The sequence below is a fragment of the Bos indicus genome, chromosome 6 (assembly GCF_029378745.1).
Source record: "Bos indicus isolate NIAB-ARS_2022 breed Sahiwal x Tharparkar chromosome 6, NIAB-ARS_B.indTharparkar_mat_pri_1.0, whole genome shotgun sequence".
NCBI lineage: Eukaryota > Metazoa > Chordata > Mammalia > Artiodactyla > Bovidae > Bos > Bos indicus.
This window is the reverse complement of record NC_091765.1, coordinates 101,281,397-101,293,140: the sequence shown is the minus strand read 5'-3', so window position 1 is coordinate 101,293,140 and position 11,744 is coordinate 101,281,397. Positions and strand designations below refer to the sequence as shown.

The 11,744-nt window shown below is 38.4% G+C and overlaps 1 protein-coding gene across 3 annotated transcripts in view; it reads right to left on the bottom strand.

Moving 5' to 3' along the window:
• Positions 1–11,744, bottom strand: part of ARHGAP24 (Rho GTPase activating protein 24) — an 878,267-nt gene that overhangs the window by 227,666 nt on the left and 638,857 nt on the right. The window lies entirely within an intron of this gene.

Here is an 11,744-nt window from a genome sequence, read left to right as displayed (position 1 = left end):
GGATCTTACCTCCCCCAACAGGGATCAAACCAACACACTCTACATTGGAAGATGAATTCTTAACCACTAGACCACCAGGGAAGTCAGCTATTCTTGACTATGACTTTTTAATATATTTTGTTAAATATAAGATAAACATCACGATAATTTTTATTTGGTATCTGTCACATCACTTTTCCTACCTATATATGAGAAATTATTTTTCTTGAACTGAAGGGTTGATTTCTTTATTATAATTTTTTTAAAGTTTTCTTTTGAAATAATTCATTCACTTATTAAACAAATATTAATTGAATATTTATAAAGCTACCTCATCCATCCCTTGTGGAATATAATAACTGACAAGCAATAGCTTTTTCAGAGAAGTGCATAATTTTCAAATAAAATCAAAGGGTTTAGATGGGAAGTAAGGCCAATTTTCTATAACTTATGTTTTTCTTCATTCCCATGCATCAACCATGTGCCCAACATTTACTTACATTCTACCCATTGAGTCATTCACTCGCAAAAACATCCATCCTAGGGTCAGATAAGCCAAAATATGAAGTGGCCCAGGCTAAAATTGCTCTGGTCACTACTGATCTTTCTATTTGATATGACTCCTTAAAATATTAATGTCAAATCAACTTTACATGCTATGACTCAAAGACACAATTAACTAAATTCTCAGACCATTAAAGACCATTTTCAAACTTTTACTCATTCCTTATCTCAGAAATTCACTGTTTGGTTTTGATATTGCTTGTCTACTTTTAAGATTCCATTTATCTATGCTTGTCCTGGTCTTTGGCAGAAAGCAATGTAATTGTGAACAAATAATTGCAAAAGTATACTTTTTAAAATGAAAATTGGATTAGATTTTTAAAAACATTTTCCAAAGTGTTGAGTAATTAACATATACCATATAAATCTTCCAACCCTGACAAATAAACAGTTGATATTCAGAATACGCAAATGTTGAGAGAGAAATCTTGTAAAACATACTCTGTGCTTCTTGACACAATGGTAGATCCTATTTTCCTTTTGTTCTTAATTAATCTTGCTTGATTGAGCTCTAAGAAAACGAAAACCCCACAGACATTAACATCTAATCTACATTTATACCTAACACTAATATGTCAAATATGACAAGAGTTTGACACACAGATGTGTATTCCTTGGGTTTACTAAAATTTTTCCGTATTTTTCCTTTACTTCTTAAGCTTTTACTCTTTATTTGAACATTTGGCCTTTGGGATGTTAGAAGGGGCAGGAAGGAAGTGTGAGTAAAACCTTAAAGGAGAAGTAGGCTGTGAGGAGGCACAGAGATTCAGATGGAATGACTGACGTCAGGGTGATTCAGGGCTGTTGAGTAGACTCAGGGGAAAAAAAGGTGTAGAGAGAAGTCACGTACCCGCAGGTTGTTTAGAACAGAAGTGGGTTGAGTCACAGACAATAGATTATAGGTACTGATTTCAGGAACCAAAGTCTCTCAAAATAGGGTAAGCAAAGAAAGAACCAGCAATTTTGGTGACCAGTGCAAGCAACAGGAAATTGGCCCTCAAACTTACTTTGTAATTCATAACCCTGTTCCTTTGTCCCCATTGAGAGGGAAGCAATTGCTGTCAATATGTGAAATTTAGCACTATCTAAAATAACACAGTGGTATACAATCATTTAAAAAAATCCTCTCTCTTTATATTTAGGTCCCTTGGACATATTCCAGGTTGCCCAACTCTGGGCATGCTCTGAATTTCAGAGCCCTTAGGTAAGTTTAGAGGGGAAGAATTACTGTGTTATGAAGATGGAATCTATGGAGTTGAATTCCACTGATGGGAGTAGCACTTAGAGCAGAGGTGAACTCCAGGGCAGACTGTATTAACACAGGCAAGGCCATCGGAATTCTCAAACTCTCGGTATCCTCCTCTCAATTTTCAGGTTTACAGTAACATTAGAAGAAGGTTTGTACTAAAGAATCCCAGAGAGCAGTTTTGTGATAGCAGGGAAGGGAAGTGATCACGTGAACAGCTGTTAGATTATTTTGTGTTTGGGAAGAGTTTTCATAGGTGGACATTTTTAACTGTCCCAGGAGACTGACGCACATAAAAGTCTCAAGCATCAACCCTCTTAAACTAGTTCAAGCTCCTGCTTGCTATGTTGCCTTCTCTGTTCACAGTCCATTCTCCTCACAGCAGCCAGAGTCACCATTCCCCTCTTCATCTCCTCTGTTGGTTTCCATCATCTCCTGCTTTATATCATCCAACCAGTTCCCACCATCTCTCTCCTTCATTCCCTGCAGTTTCGCATTATCCTCTGGTTCACTCTTCAGTCATTAGCCATTATTCCTCACTTCATCCCTACAAGGGTTTCCCATTATCCCCTGGTTCACACTGTCCAAAAATTCCCCTGCATTCTCTGCTTCATCCCTACAATGATTTCCCATGGCCCTCGGTATAAATCCAAATGCCTAGCCACAGCCTCCTAGGCTCTCCATCATTTTGCCTCCATTTATCTTTCCTACTTTTCTAAATGCTGTTCCGTTTGTCTAGAAAGTGCCTTCCTCATATCTTCACAGAACTATTCTCTTCTCAGCATTCAGAGCTCATTTTAAATGCTTCCTCTCCAGAAAAAGAATATCCTGACCACTCTGGTTAACCATCCTCCCGACCACATACACACATTCTCTCTACCTTGTTTCTCTACTTTGGTTTTTCTTCACAGCACTTACCACTATCCAAAATTATCTTTGGTTCTTTTTTAGTTATTCATTCATTCAATTAGTTTAAATATGTTCACTGTATCTCTTCTAGAATAACCTGCTATATAATGCAGGGAGCACAGTCTGGTGCTCTGTATGACCTAGATGGGTGGGAAGAAGGTTCAAGAGGGAGGGGATATATATACACATATATAGTTATGTGTATATATATACATGTATATAGCTACGATTGATTTGAGTTGCTGTCTGGCAGAAACAAAAAATATTTTGTGAAGCAATTATTGTCTGATTTAAAACAAATAGAATAAGTTTTATAAACTTAATTATAAAATATTATCAGAAATGTATCAGAAGTTACAAATAAGATCAGAACAATAAGATTTTGGCTCTTTTAAACCTCATCATTCCCAGTGTTCAGAACAGTGTTGACTATAAAATAAGTCTTTGATCAACATTTCTTGAATGAATTATTTATAGTCCTGCCTGGGTTACTACTCTTCATTCAACAAGCATCTAACCTAAGTCCACAAGCATGAGGGCGAAGACAACCCACCTTTACAACTGATGGAACCCTGAAAATCTCCTCGTGGCTCAGCAGCTAGGCATCTCAGAAATAAAGAGCCCCTGTTGGGCTCTAGGTATGTAACTGTACCTACACAAGGGGACTCTAAGCCCTTAAATTTTCCTAACACAAAGGCCAGAGTATACCTCTGACTTGCCAGGATATCCTTTATGGATACATGCACCAGACTAGGTATGGGATTATATTTGCTAGAAGGTCCTGAGAGCTTCTGGATATTTCCTTTGTTTCCTAAACTCTACAGTAACTGCCTTTATTTAAACAGCAGATATCCGACAACAAATTCTATCCTTTCCAGGTGGTTTCAAGAAACTGCTCTCAGCTGCCAACTCTTCAGGAGAAGAAGCTAAATCTTTGCATTCAAAACACATGTTTTCTAAATGAAAAGGGGGAAGACTAAGTAATTTTAGAGAGGTGAGCTCACAGATAATCTCATCCACCATCTCAGTCCTCCTCCACACTGATTCAGAGCTCTCCAGTGAGCTGTGAATTGGATTGCCTCCATCTCCTCTCCTACTGCTTCCTAATAACCTGTTCTAGTGAGTCAGCCTCTGGGTCCTGGGGCTCAGATGCACTGTGGGACGATGAGACTGGCTCAACACACGCTGGGTCCAGTCACATCAGAAAGGTACTGAAAGGGAAACTTCCCTGATGGGCCAGTGGTTAAGACTTTGCCTTCCAGTGTAAGGGGTGTGGGTTCAATCCCTGATTGGGGACCTAGATCCCACATGCCTCATGGCTCTGCTCCAGAAACAAAAACAAACAAAAAAAAACATAAAAAAGAAGTTAAATAAATAAATAAGAAGTAATATTGTAACAGATTCAATAACAAATTTTAGAAAATGGTTCACATAAAAAAATTTCTTTAAAAAAGAAACATGCTGGGGCGGGGAGGAGTTGTGCGGAAAAAAAAAAGAAAAAGAAAAAAAAAATAAAAAAGAAACATGCTAATGTGATGGTGGGCAAACACAGGGGGATTCCTTGTTAGGAAGAAAATGATTTTTCCCAAGCACACACACAGCAGTTGTCCCCTAGGACACAATGATGTAGAGAAAATCCCTTGCCAGAACACTGTTGCCACTAAAAGGAAAATAGCATTATATAAAATAACTGTTGGAAAAAAATGCCATTTTCTTATGGACTAAGATTAAATATTAATCTAAATAAATAGGTGTCACTTATTTAGTCAATAAATCAAAGCTACAAATATTTTTTATTGCTTTCTTTCGACAAGGTTTTATGCTAAGTCATGAGGTCTCTCATCCTGGAGTCTGAAGTCAAGTTGGCCTTAGGAAACATCACTACGAACAAAGCTAGTGGAGGTGATGGAATTCCAGCTGAACTGTTTCAAATCCTAAAAGATGATGCTTTGAAAGTGCTGCACTCAATACGTCAGCAAATTTGGAAAACTCAGCAGTGGCCACAGGACTGGAAAAGGTCAGTTTTCATTCCGATCCCAAAGAAAGGGAATGCCAAAGAATGTTCAAACTACCGCGAAATTGCACTCATCTCACATGCTAGCAAAGTAGTGCTCAAAATCCTCCAAGCCAGGCTTCAACAGTATTAGAACCAAGAACTTCCAGATGTTCAAGCTGGATTTAGAAAAGGCAGAGGAACCAGAGATCAAATGGCCAACATCAGTTGGATCATAGAAAAAGCAAGAGTGTTCCAAAAAAAAATGTACTTCTGCTTTATTGACAATGCCAAAGCCTTTGACTGTATGGATCACAACAAACTGTAGAAAATTCTTCAACAGATGGGAATACCAGACCATCTTACCTGCCTCCTGAGAAATCTGTATGCAGGTCAAGAAGCAACAGTTAGAACCAGACATGGAACAATGGACTGGTTCCAAATTGGGAAAGGAGTACCTCAAGGCTGTATATTGTCACCCTGCTTATTTAACTTACCTGGAGAGTACATTATGCGAAATGCTGGACGGGATGAAGCACAAGCTGGAATCAAGATTGCCAGGAGAAACATCAATAACCTCAGATATGCAGACACCACCCTTACAGCAGAAAGTGAAGAAGAACTAAAGAGCCTCTTGATGAAAGTGAAAGAGGAGAGTGAAAAAGCTGGCTTAAAACTCAACATTCAGAAAACAAAGATCTTGACATCTGGTCCAATCACTTCATGGCAAATAGATGGGGAAACAATGCAAACAGTGACAGACTTTATTTTCTTGGGCTCCAAATCACTGCAAATGGTGATTCCAGTCATGAAATGAAAAGACACTTGCTCCTTGGAAGAAAAGCCATGACAAACCTAGACAGCATATTAAAAAGCAGAGACAGTTCTTTTCTGACAAAGGCCCTTCTAATCAAAGCTATGGTTTTTCCTGTAGTCATGTATGAATGTGAGAGTTGGACCATAAAGAAAGCTGAGTGTCGAAGAATTGACATTTTTGAACTGCAGTGTTAGAGAAGACTCTTGAGAGTCCCTTGGACTGCAAGGAGATGCAACCAGTCCATCCTAAAGGAAATCAGTCCTGAATATTCATTGGAAGGACTGATGCTGAAGCTGAAGCTCCAATACTTGGTCCACCTGATGTGAAGAACTGACTCATTGGAAAAGACCCCGATGCTGTGAAAGATTGAAGGAGGGAGGAGAAGGGGATGACAGAGGATGAGATGGTTGGATGGCATCACTGACTCACTGGATATGAGTTTGAGCAAGTTCCGGGAGTCGATGATGGACAGGGAAGCCTGGCATGCTGCAGTCCGTGGGGTCACAAAGTCGGACATGACTGAGTAACTGAACTGAACTGAACTGATGAGGTCTCAATCCCTTGTTATATCATGGTATGATAATATTTCCGTATCCAGAATACAGAATTCCCTAGGGAAATAAGGTCTCTCTTCCTTTCTTTACTTCTTTATTTTCTTCAGTTTATTGAAGCCTGTATTTATTAAGTTCATATAGGGTGCAATGTTTGAGTATAAAGAAAAATACAAAATCCAACATAGGGAATCTTGGAGGTGAAAGAAGTCTACTGACTATTGGGAAATTAACACTGAATTATAAGAGAACACAATGGAGGGCTTCCCTGATGGCTCGGTAGTTAAAAAATAATCCACCTGCCAATACAGGAGATGCTGGTTTGACCCCTGAGTTAGGAAGATCCCCTGGAGAAGGAAATGGAAACCCACTCCAGTATTCGTGCCTGGAAAATCCCATAGGGAGAGGAATCTGGTGGGCTACAGTCCATGGAGTCTCAAAGAGTTGCACATGACTGAGCGACTGAGCACGCACACACGTGGCACTATAAGAAGGGACATGACCAAAGGTTTCCTTGAGGAGGTGCAACCAAGAAATACTTTGAGTGCATCAGGAAAGGAAAAGGACTAACATTTCAGGCAGGAGATAAGGATAGAGTTGGGCCACTTCAAGTAGTTCTACAGAGCTGGAAGGTAGAATGAATAACATACCGTAATGGGTAAAATATGCAGAAAGAAATACAGACAAAAGCCAGAGTCAGGAACCTAGGCTTTATCCTGAAGGTTGTGGGTAGCTACTAAAGGATTTTAAACATTGGCTATTTTGGTTTTAGACTGCTAAGTAGAAAAAGAATTTAGGAACAAGTGATCTAAAGGACGACTTAAGAGGACACTACTATACCATTGTAAGACATTGTGATGGTCTGGAGGGACGGAAAGACAGAGATGATCTCAAAAGATATTGAAATTGTTCCATAGGTAGGAAGATATAGGATAGACAAACTTACTCCCAAAATGCCCATAAAATCATTACAGAAAAATGTATACAGTGTTAGATGTGCATGAAAATGTAAATCCTTATTATACAAAAAACATTTTTTATAAATTCTATCCATTTGCTGATTAATAAGCCGAGGCACCAAACTTAAAAGAGTGATAGAATTTGAACTCATGTTCCCATGGCTACAATATCATATTTTTTACACTGAATTGTCCGTCCCTTTTAGGAGATCATAGATTTTGGACACCTTTTTAAACTTTGGTGACTAGGATTGAAGAGACTGGAATATACTTTGGCAGGATCTTAGAAGATTCCTTACTTAGGCAGACTGTTTAGATTTTTTAGTTATAAGCATGTTCAGATTTGAAATTCAACACAAACAATGGGCTTCCCCAATAGCTCAATAGGGTAAAGAACCCGCCTGCAATACAGGAGACATGGGTTCAACCCCTGGTTCAGGAATATCCCCTAGAGAATGAAATGGCAACCCATTCCAGTATTCTTGCCTGAAAAATCCCATGGACAGCAGAGCCTGGGGGCTACAGCTCAAAGAGCTTCAGGAAGTCAGTGAGTGAATAAACACGGCATACAACACACAAAGAATTATATTTGCATTGTGTCTATGAAACTGTATGTTTTGCTCCCTGCAAAAGCACAGAACCTTCATCAAGTTCCTCTTGATAATCTAATCATTTTAAGCCTGAAAGATTTATTCACACTCTATAGAAGGATAGCCATTTGAAACCAAAATGAAAGTCGACTTGGCAGATATCCTAGTTCAATCGAATCAAATACTGAGTTTTGAGTACAATGCAGTTTGAAAGACAAATCAGCTTCAATGAGTCTAGAAGGGAAGAGGCAAAACTCTTGAGACACTGAAAACAGAAAGGGGCAGACAGCTCAAACAGGAAAAAAAATGCTGAGATTTGCCTTAAAGTTGGAGGAGGGAATTCCTTCTCTAGCATATTTTGCAGCTACTACAGGTAGGATAACCATATAGTTCACTATCCAAAACTTGACTCTTTTATATTAAAAAGAGGCATTGATTAATTACAGTGGGATAGCAGATAAAAACTAAGGCTCTTATAGACAAACCTGGATATACACCATCCTACCTAGAGGTTTGCATCGTCTTTCAGATGATGATATTATCAAAAATGAGGTCATTGGTTTTAAAGTAACTGGCTCTTAAAGTGAGTCAAGATTGAAAAAAAAATTTTTATACAACTTGGACAAGGTATTCAAATACGTATACAAGGGTCAGATCAACTGAACCATTTGGGATATAATAATCCTTTTAGTTCCATAGTTTATTGTATTAAAAAATGATGTCGAACAATAAAAATTACACTTCATTTTAAGACAGTAACAGACAGCAAGTATACAGTGTTTAGTAATAGTAGTGTTAGTCGCTCAGTTGTATACAACTTTGAAACCCCATGGATTATAACCCACCAGACTCCTCTGTCCATGGAATTCTCTAGGCAAGAATACTGTTGTAGGTAGCCTTCCCTTCTCCAGGGGCTCTTCCCAACCCAGGGATCAAACCCAGGTCTCCTGCATTGCAGGTGGATTCTTAACCATCTAAGAGACCAGTATCTGGTATCCCATAAAAAGTAATGTATTCACATACACATTTTTGCTATAAAATATAAAGATATTAGTCTCGATGGGTGCCCTGAGCTATTTTGATTATTTCAAAATAAGCACAGGCCTTATTTTTCAATGCATTAACCATAACAGAATCAATATTAATAACACCAAATTGAGTAGAATCTCAATCCATTTTTTTTCCTTAGATGAAAAAAATCCATTTTTTTTCTTAGATTTTTTTTTTTTCTTAGATGAAACTATCCTTTATTATATGGCAAAGTTCCTTACTAAGCTGGACAAAAGGAAGGGTGAGCATAGCACAGGAAGTAAACATTCTCAGGTACAGACAGGAGATATCAGCCACAATTAATTAGGTTTCCAACCTTGGACAAAACAATTGACTACACTGGGGCTTAGTTTTCTCCTATTTAAAAAATGAGAGGATTTAGTTTGAGTACATCAGGGGTTATTTCAGATATGAAGTTGGACTATCCTCTGAGATAATTATCTCCCATATGTTTTATATTTGTTTAAGGTTTATTCATCTATGAGGACTAAAGATCTGTTGCATCATAAAAATACTAAAACAGCCAGTTATTGAAGAAACAACTGCACTGGTAACCACAATTATGATTTTTTTTAAAGATTTTCCAGAATAAAAACATAGACAGTGGGGAAACATTTTATTTTTTAGGGCATAATAGGAGGACTATTAGGATTTTCTTATGGGAAAAGTCATCAGATACAAAATGTTGAACCACCTAGTGCTTAATAGTTTTTAAATATTAAGCTTCTTTGGGCTCCCCAAACCACTGAATTTATACAGAAAAACAGATTTTTCTCAGAAGTGTAGAGTTGCTTCCTGACACCGTCACTTTTAACAAGGAAAGAATGAATCCACATTTACAAGACAGAGTGTTGGAAATAGAGAAGGCTCCTCCCTGCGCTGTAGTCCTTGACAAGTTCCTAGATACATGAGCATGGTTCAGAAAACTATAAAAACAAAGTGCCCATCAATTCTTTGACATTGGACCTCAAGATTCAAGGCCAACAAATACAAGGAAGTCAGACTTTTTCCCCATATTATTTTGATTCCTTTCCAATGCATAAATAACATATTTCCTTATATATCAATGATTATTAATGATCAATGCAAAGAAATAGAGGAAAACAATTGAATGGGAAAGACTAGATATCTCTTCAATAAAATTAGAGATACCAAGGGAATATTTCATGCAAAGACGGGCTCAGTAAAGGAAAGAAACAGTACGGACCTAATAGAAGCAGAAGATATTAAGAAGAGGTGGCAAGAATACACAGAAGAACTATACAAAAAAGATCTTAATGACCCAGATAACCACAATGGTGTGATCACTCACCGAGAGCCAGACATCCTGGAGTACCAAGTCAAATGTGGCTTAGGAAGCATCACTACGAACAAAGCTAGAGGAGGTGATAGAATTCCAGTTGAGCTATTTCAGATCTAAAAGATGATGCAGTTAAAGTGCTGCACTCAATACGCCAGCAAATTTGGAAAACTCAGCAGTGGCCACAGGACTGGAAAAGGTCAGTTTTCATTCCAATCCCAAAGAAAGGGAATGCCAAAGAATGTTCAAACTACTGCACAATTGCACTCAATCACACGCTAGCAAACTAATGCTCAAAATTCTCCAAGTGAGGCTTCAACAGTACGTGAATTCAGAACTTCCAGATGTTCAAGCTGTATTTAGAAAAGACAGAGGAACCAGAGATCAAATTGCCAACATCCACTGGATCATCGAAAAAGCAAGAAAATTCCAGATAAATATCTACTTCTGCTTCATTGACTATGCTAAAGCCTTTGACTGTGTGGACCAGAACAAACTGTGGAAAATTCTTCAACAGATGGGAATACCAGACCACCTTACCTGCCTCCTGAGAAATCTGTATGCAGGCCAAGAAGCAACAGTTAGAACAAGACATGGAACAATGGACTGGTTCAAAATTGGGAAAAGAGTATGCAAAGCCTGTATACTGTCACCCTGCTTATTTAACTTATACTCAGAGTACATCATGCAAAATTCCAGGCTGGATGAAGTACAAGCTGGAATCAAGATTGCCAGGAGAAATATCATTAAGCTTACCATATGCAGATGACACCACCCTTATGGGAGAATGTGAAGAGGAACTAAAGAACCTCTTGATGAAAGTGAAAGAGGACAGTCAAAAAGCTGCTTAAAACTCAACATTCAGGAAACAAAGATCATGGCATCCAGTCCTATCCCTTCATGGCAAATAGATGGGGAAAAAAATGGAAACAGTGAGAGACTTTAATTTGGGGGGGGGGCTCCAAAATCACTACAGTTTTGGGGGGCTCCAAAATCACTCCAGATGGTGACTATAGCCAGGAAGTGAAAAGACACTTGCTCTTTGGAAGAAAAGCCATGACAAACCTAGACAGCATATTAAAAAGCAGAGACATTACTTTGCCAACAAGGTCTGTATAGTCAAAGCTATGATTTTTTCATTAGTCATGTATGGATGTGAGAGTTGGGCTATAAGGAAAGCTGAGCATCAAAGAATTGATGCTTTTGAACTGTGGTATTGGAGAAGACTCTTGAGGGTCCCTTGGACTGCAAGGAGATCAAACCAGTGAATCCTAAAGGAAATCAGTCCTGAATATTCATTGGAAGGACTGATGCTGAAGCTGAATCTCCAACACTGTGTCCACCTGATGAGAAGAACTGACTCATTGGTAAGGACCCTGATGCTGGGAAAGATTGAAGCCAGGAGGAGAAGGGGATGACAGAGGATGAGATGGTTGGATGGCATCACCAACTAGATGGACATGAGTTTGAATAAGCTATGGGAGTTGGTGATGGACAGGAAAGCCTGGAAGGCTGCAGTCCATTGGGTCCCAAAGAGTCGGACATGACTAAGTGACCAAACTGAACAAAAAATAATGAAGATGAATATAATGTAAAATTTAATGTTTCTACCATCTTAACCCTCACAAATTCTATTATTAAGGATCAACAGTTGTAGTACATCCACCCAGATGGTCTATACATTCGTCCATGCAACTATCTACATCTGCACACATACATACATATGTATATCTACAAATCTGGTTTTCAAAAGGTAAACACTTTCCTTATTTACCTCAATTTTTGA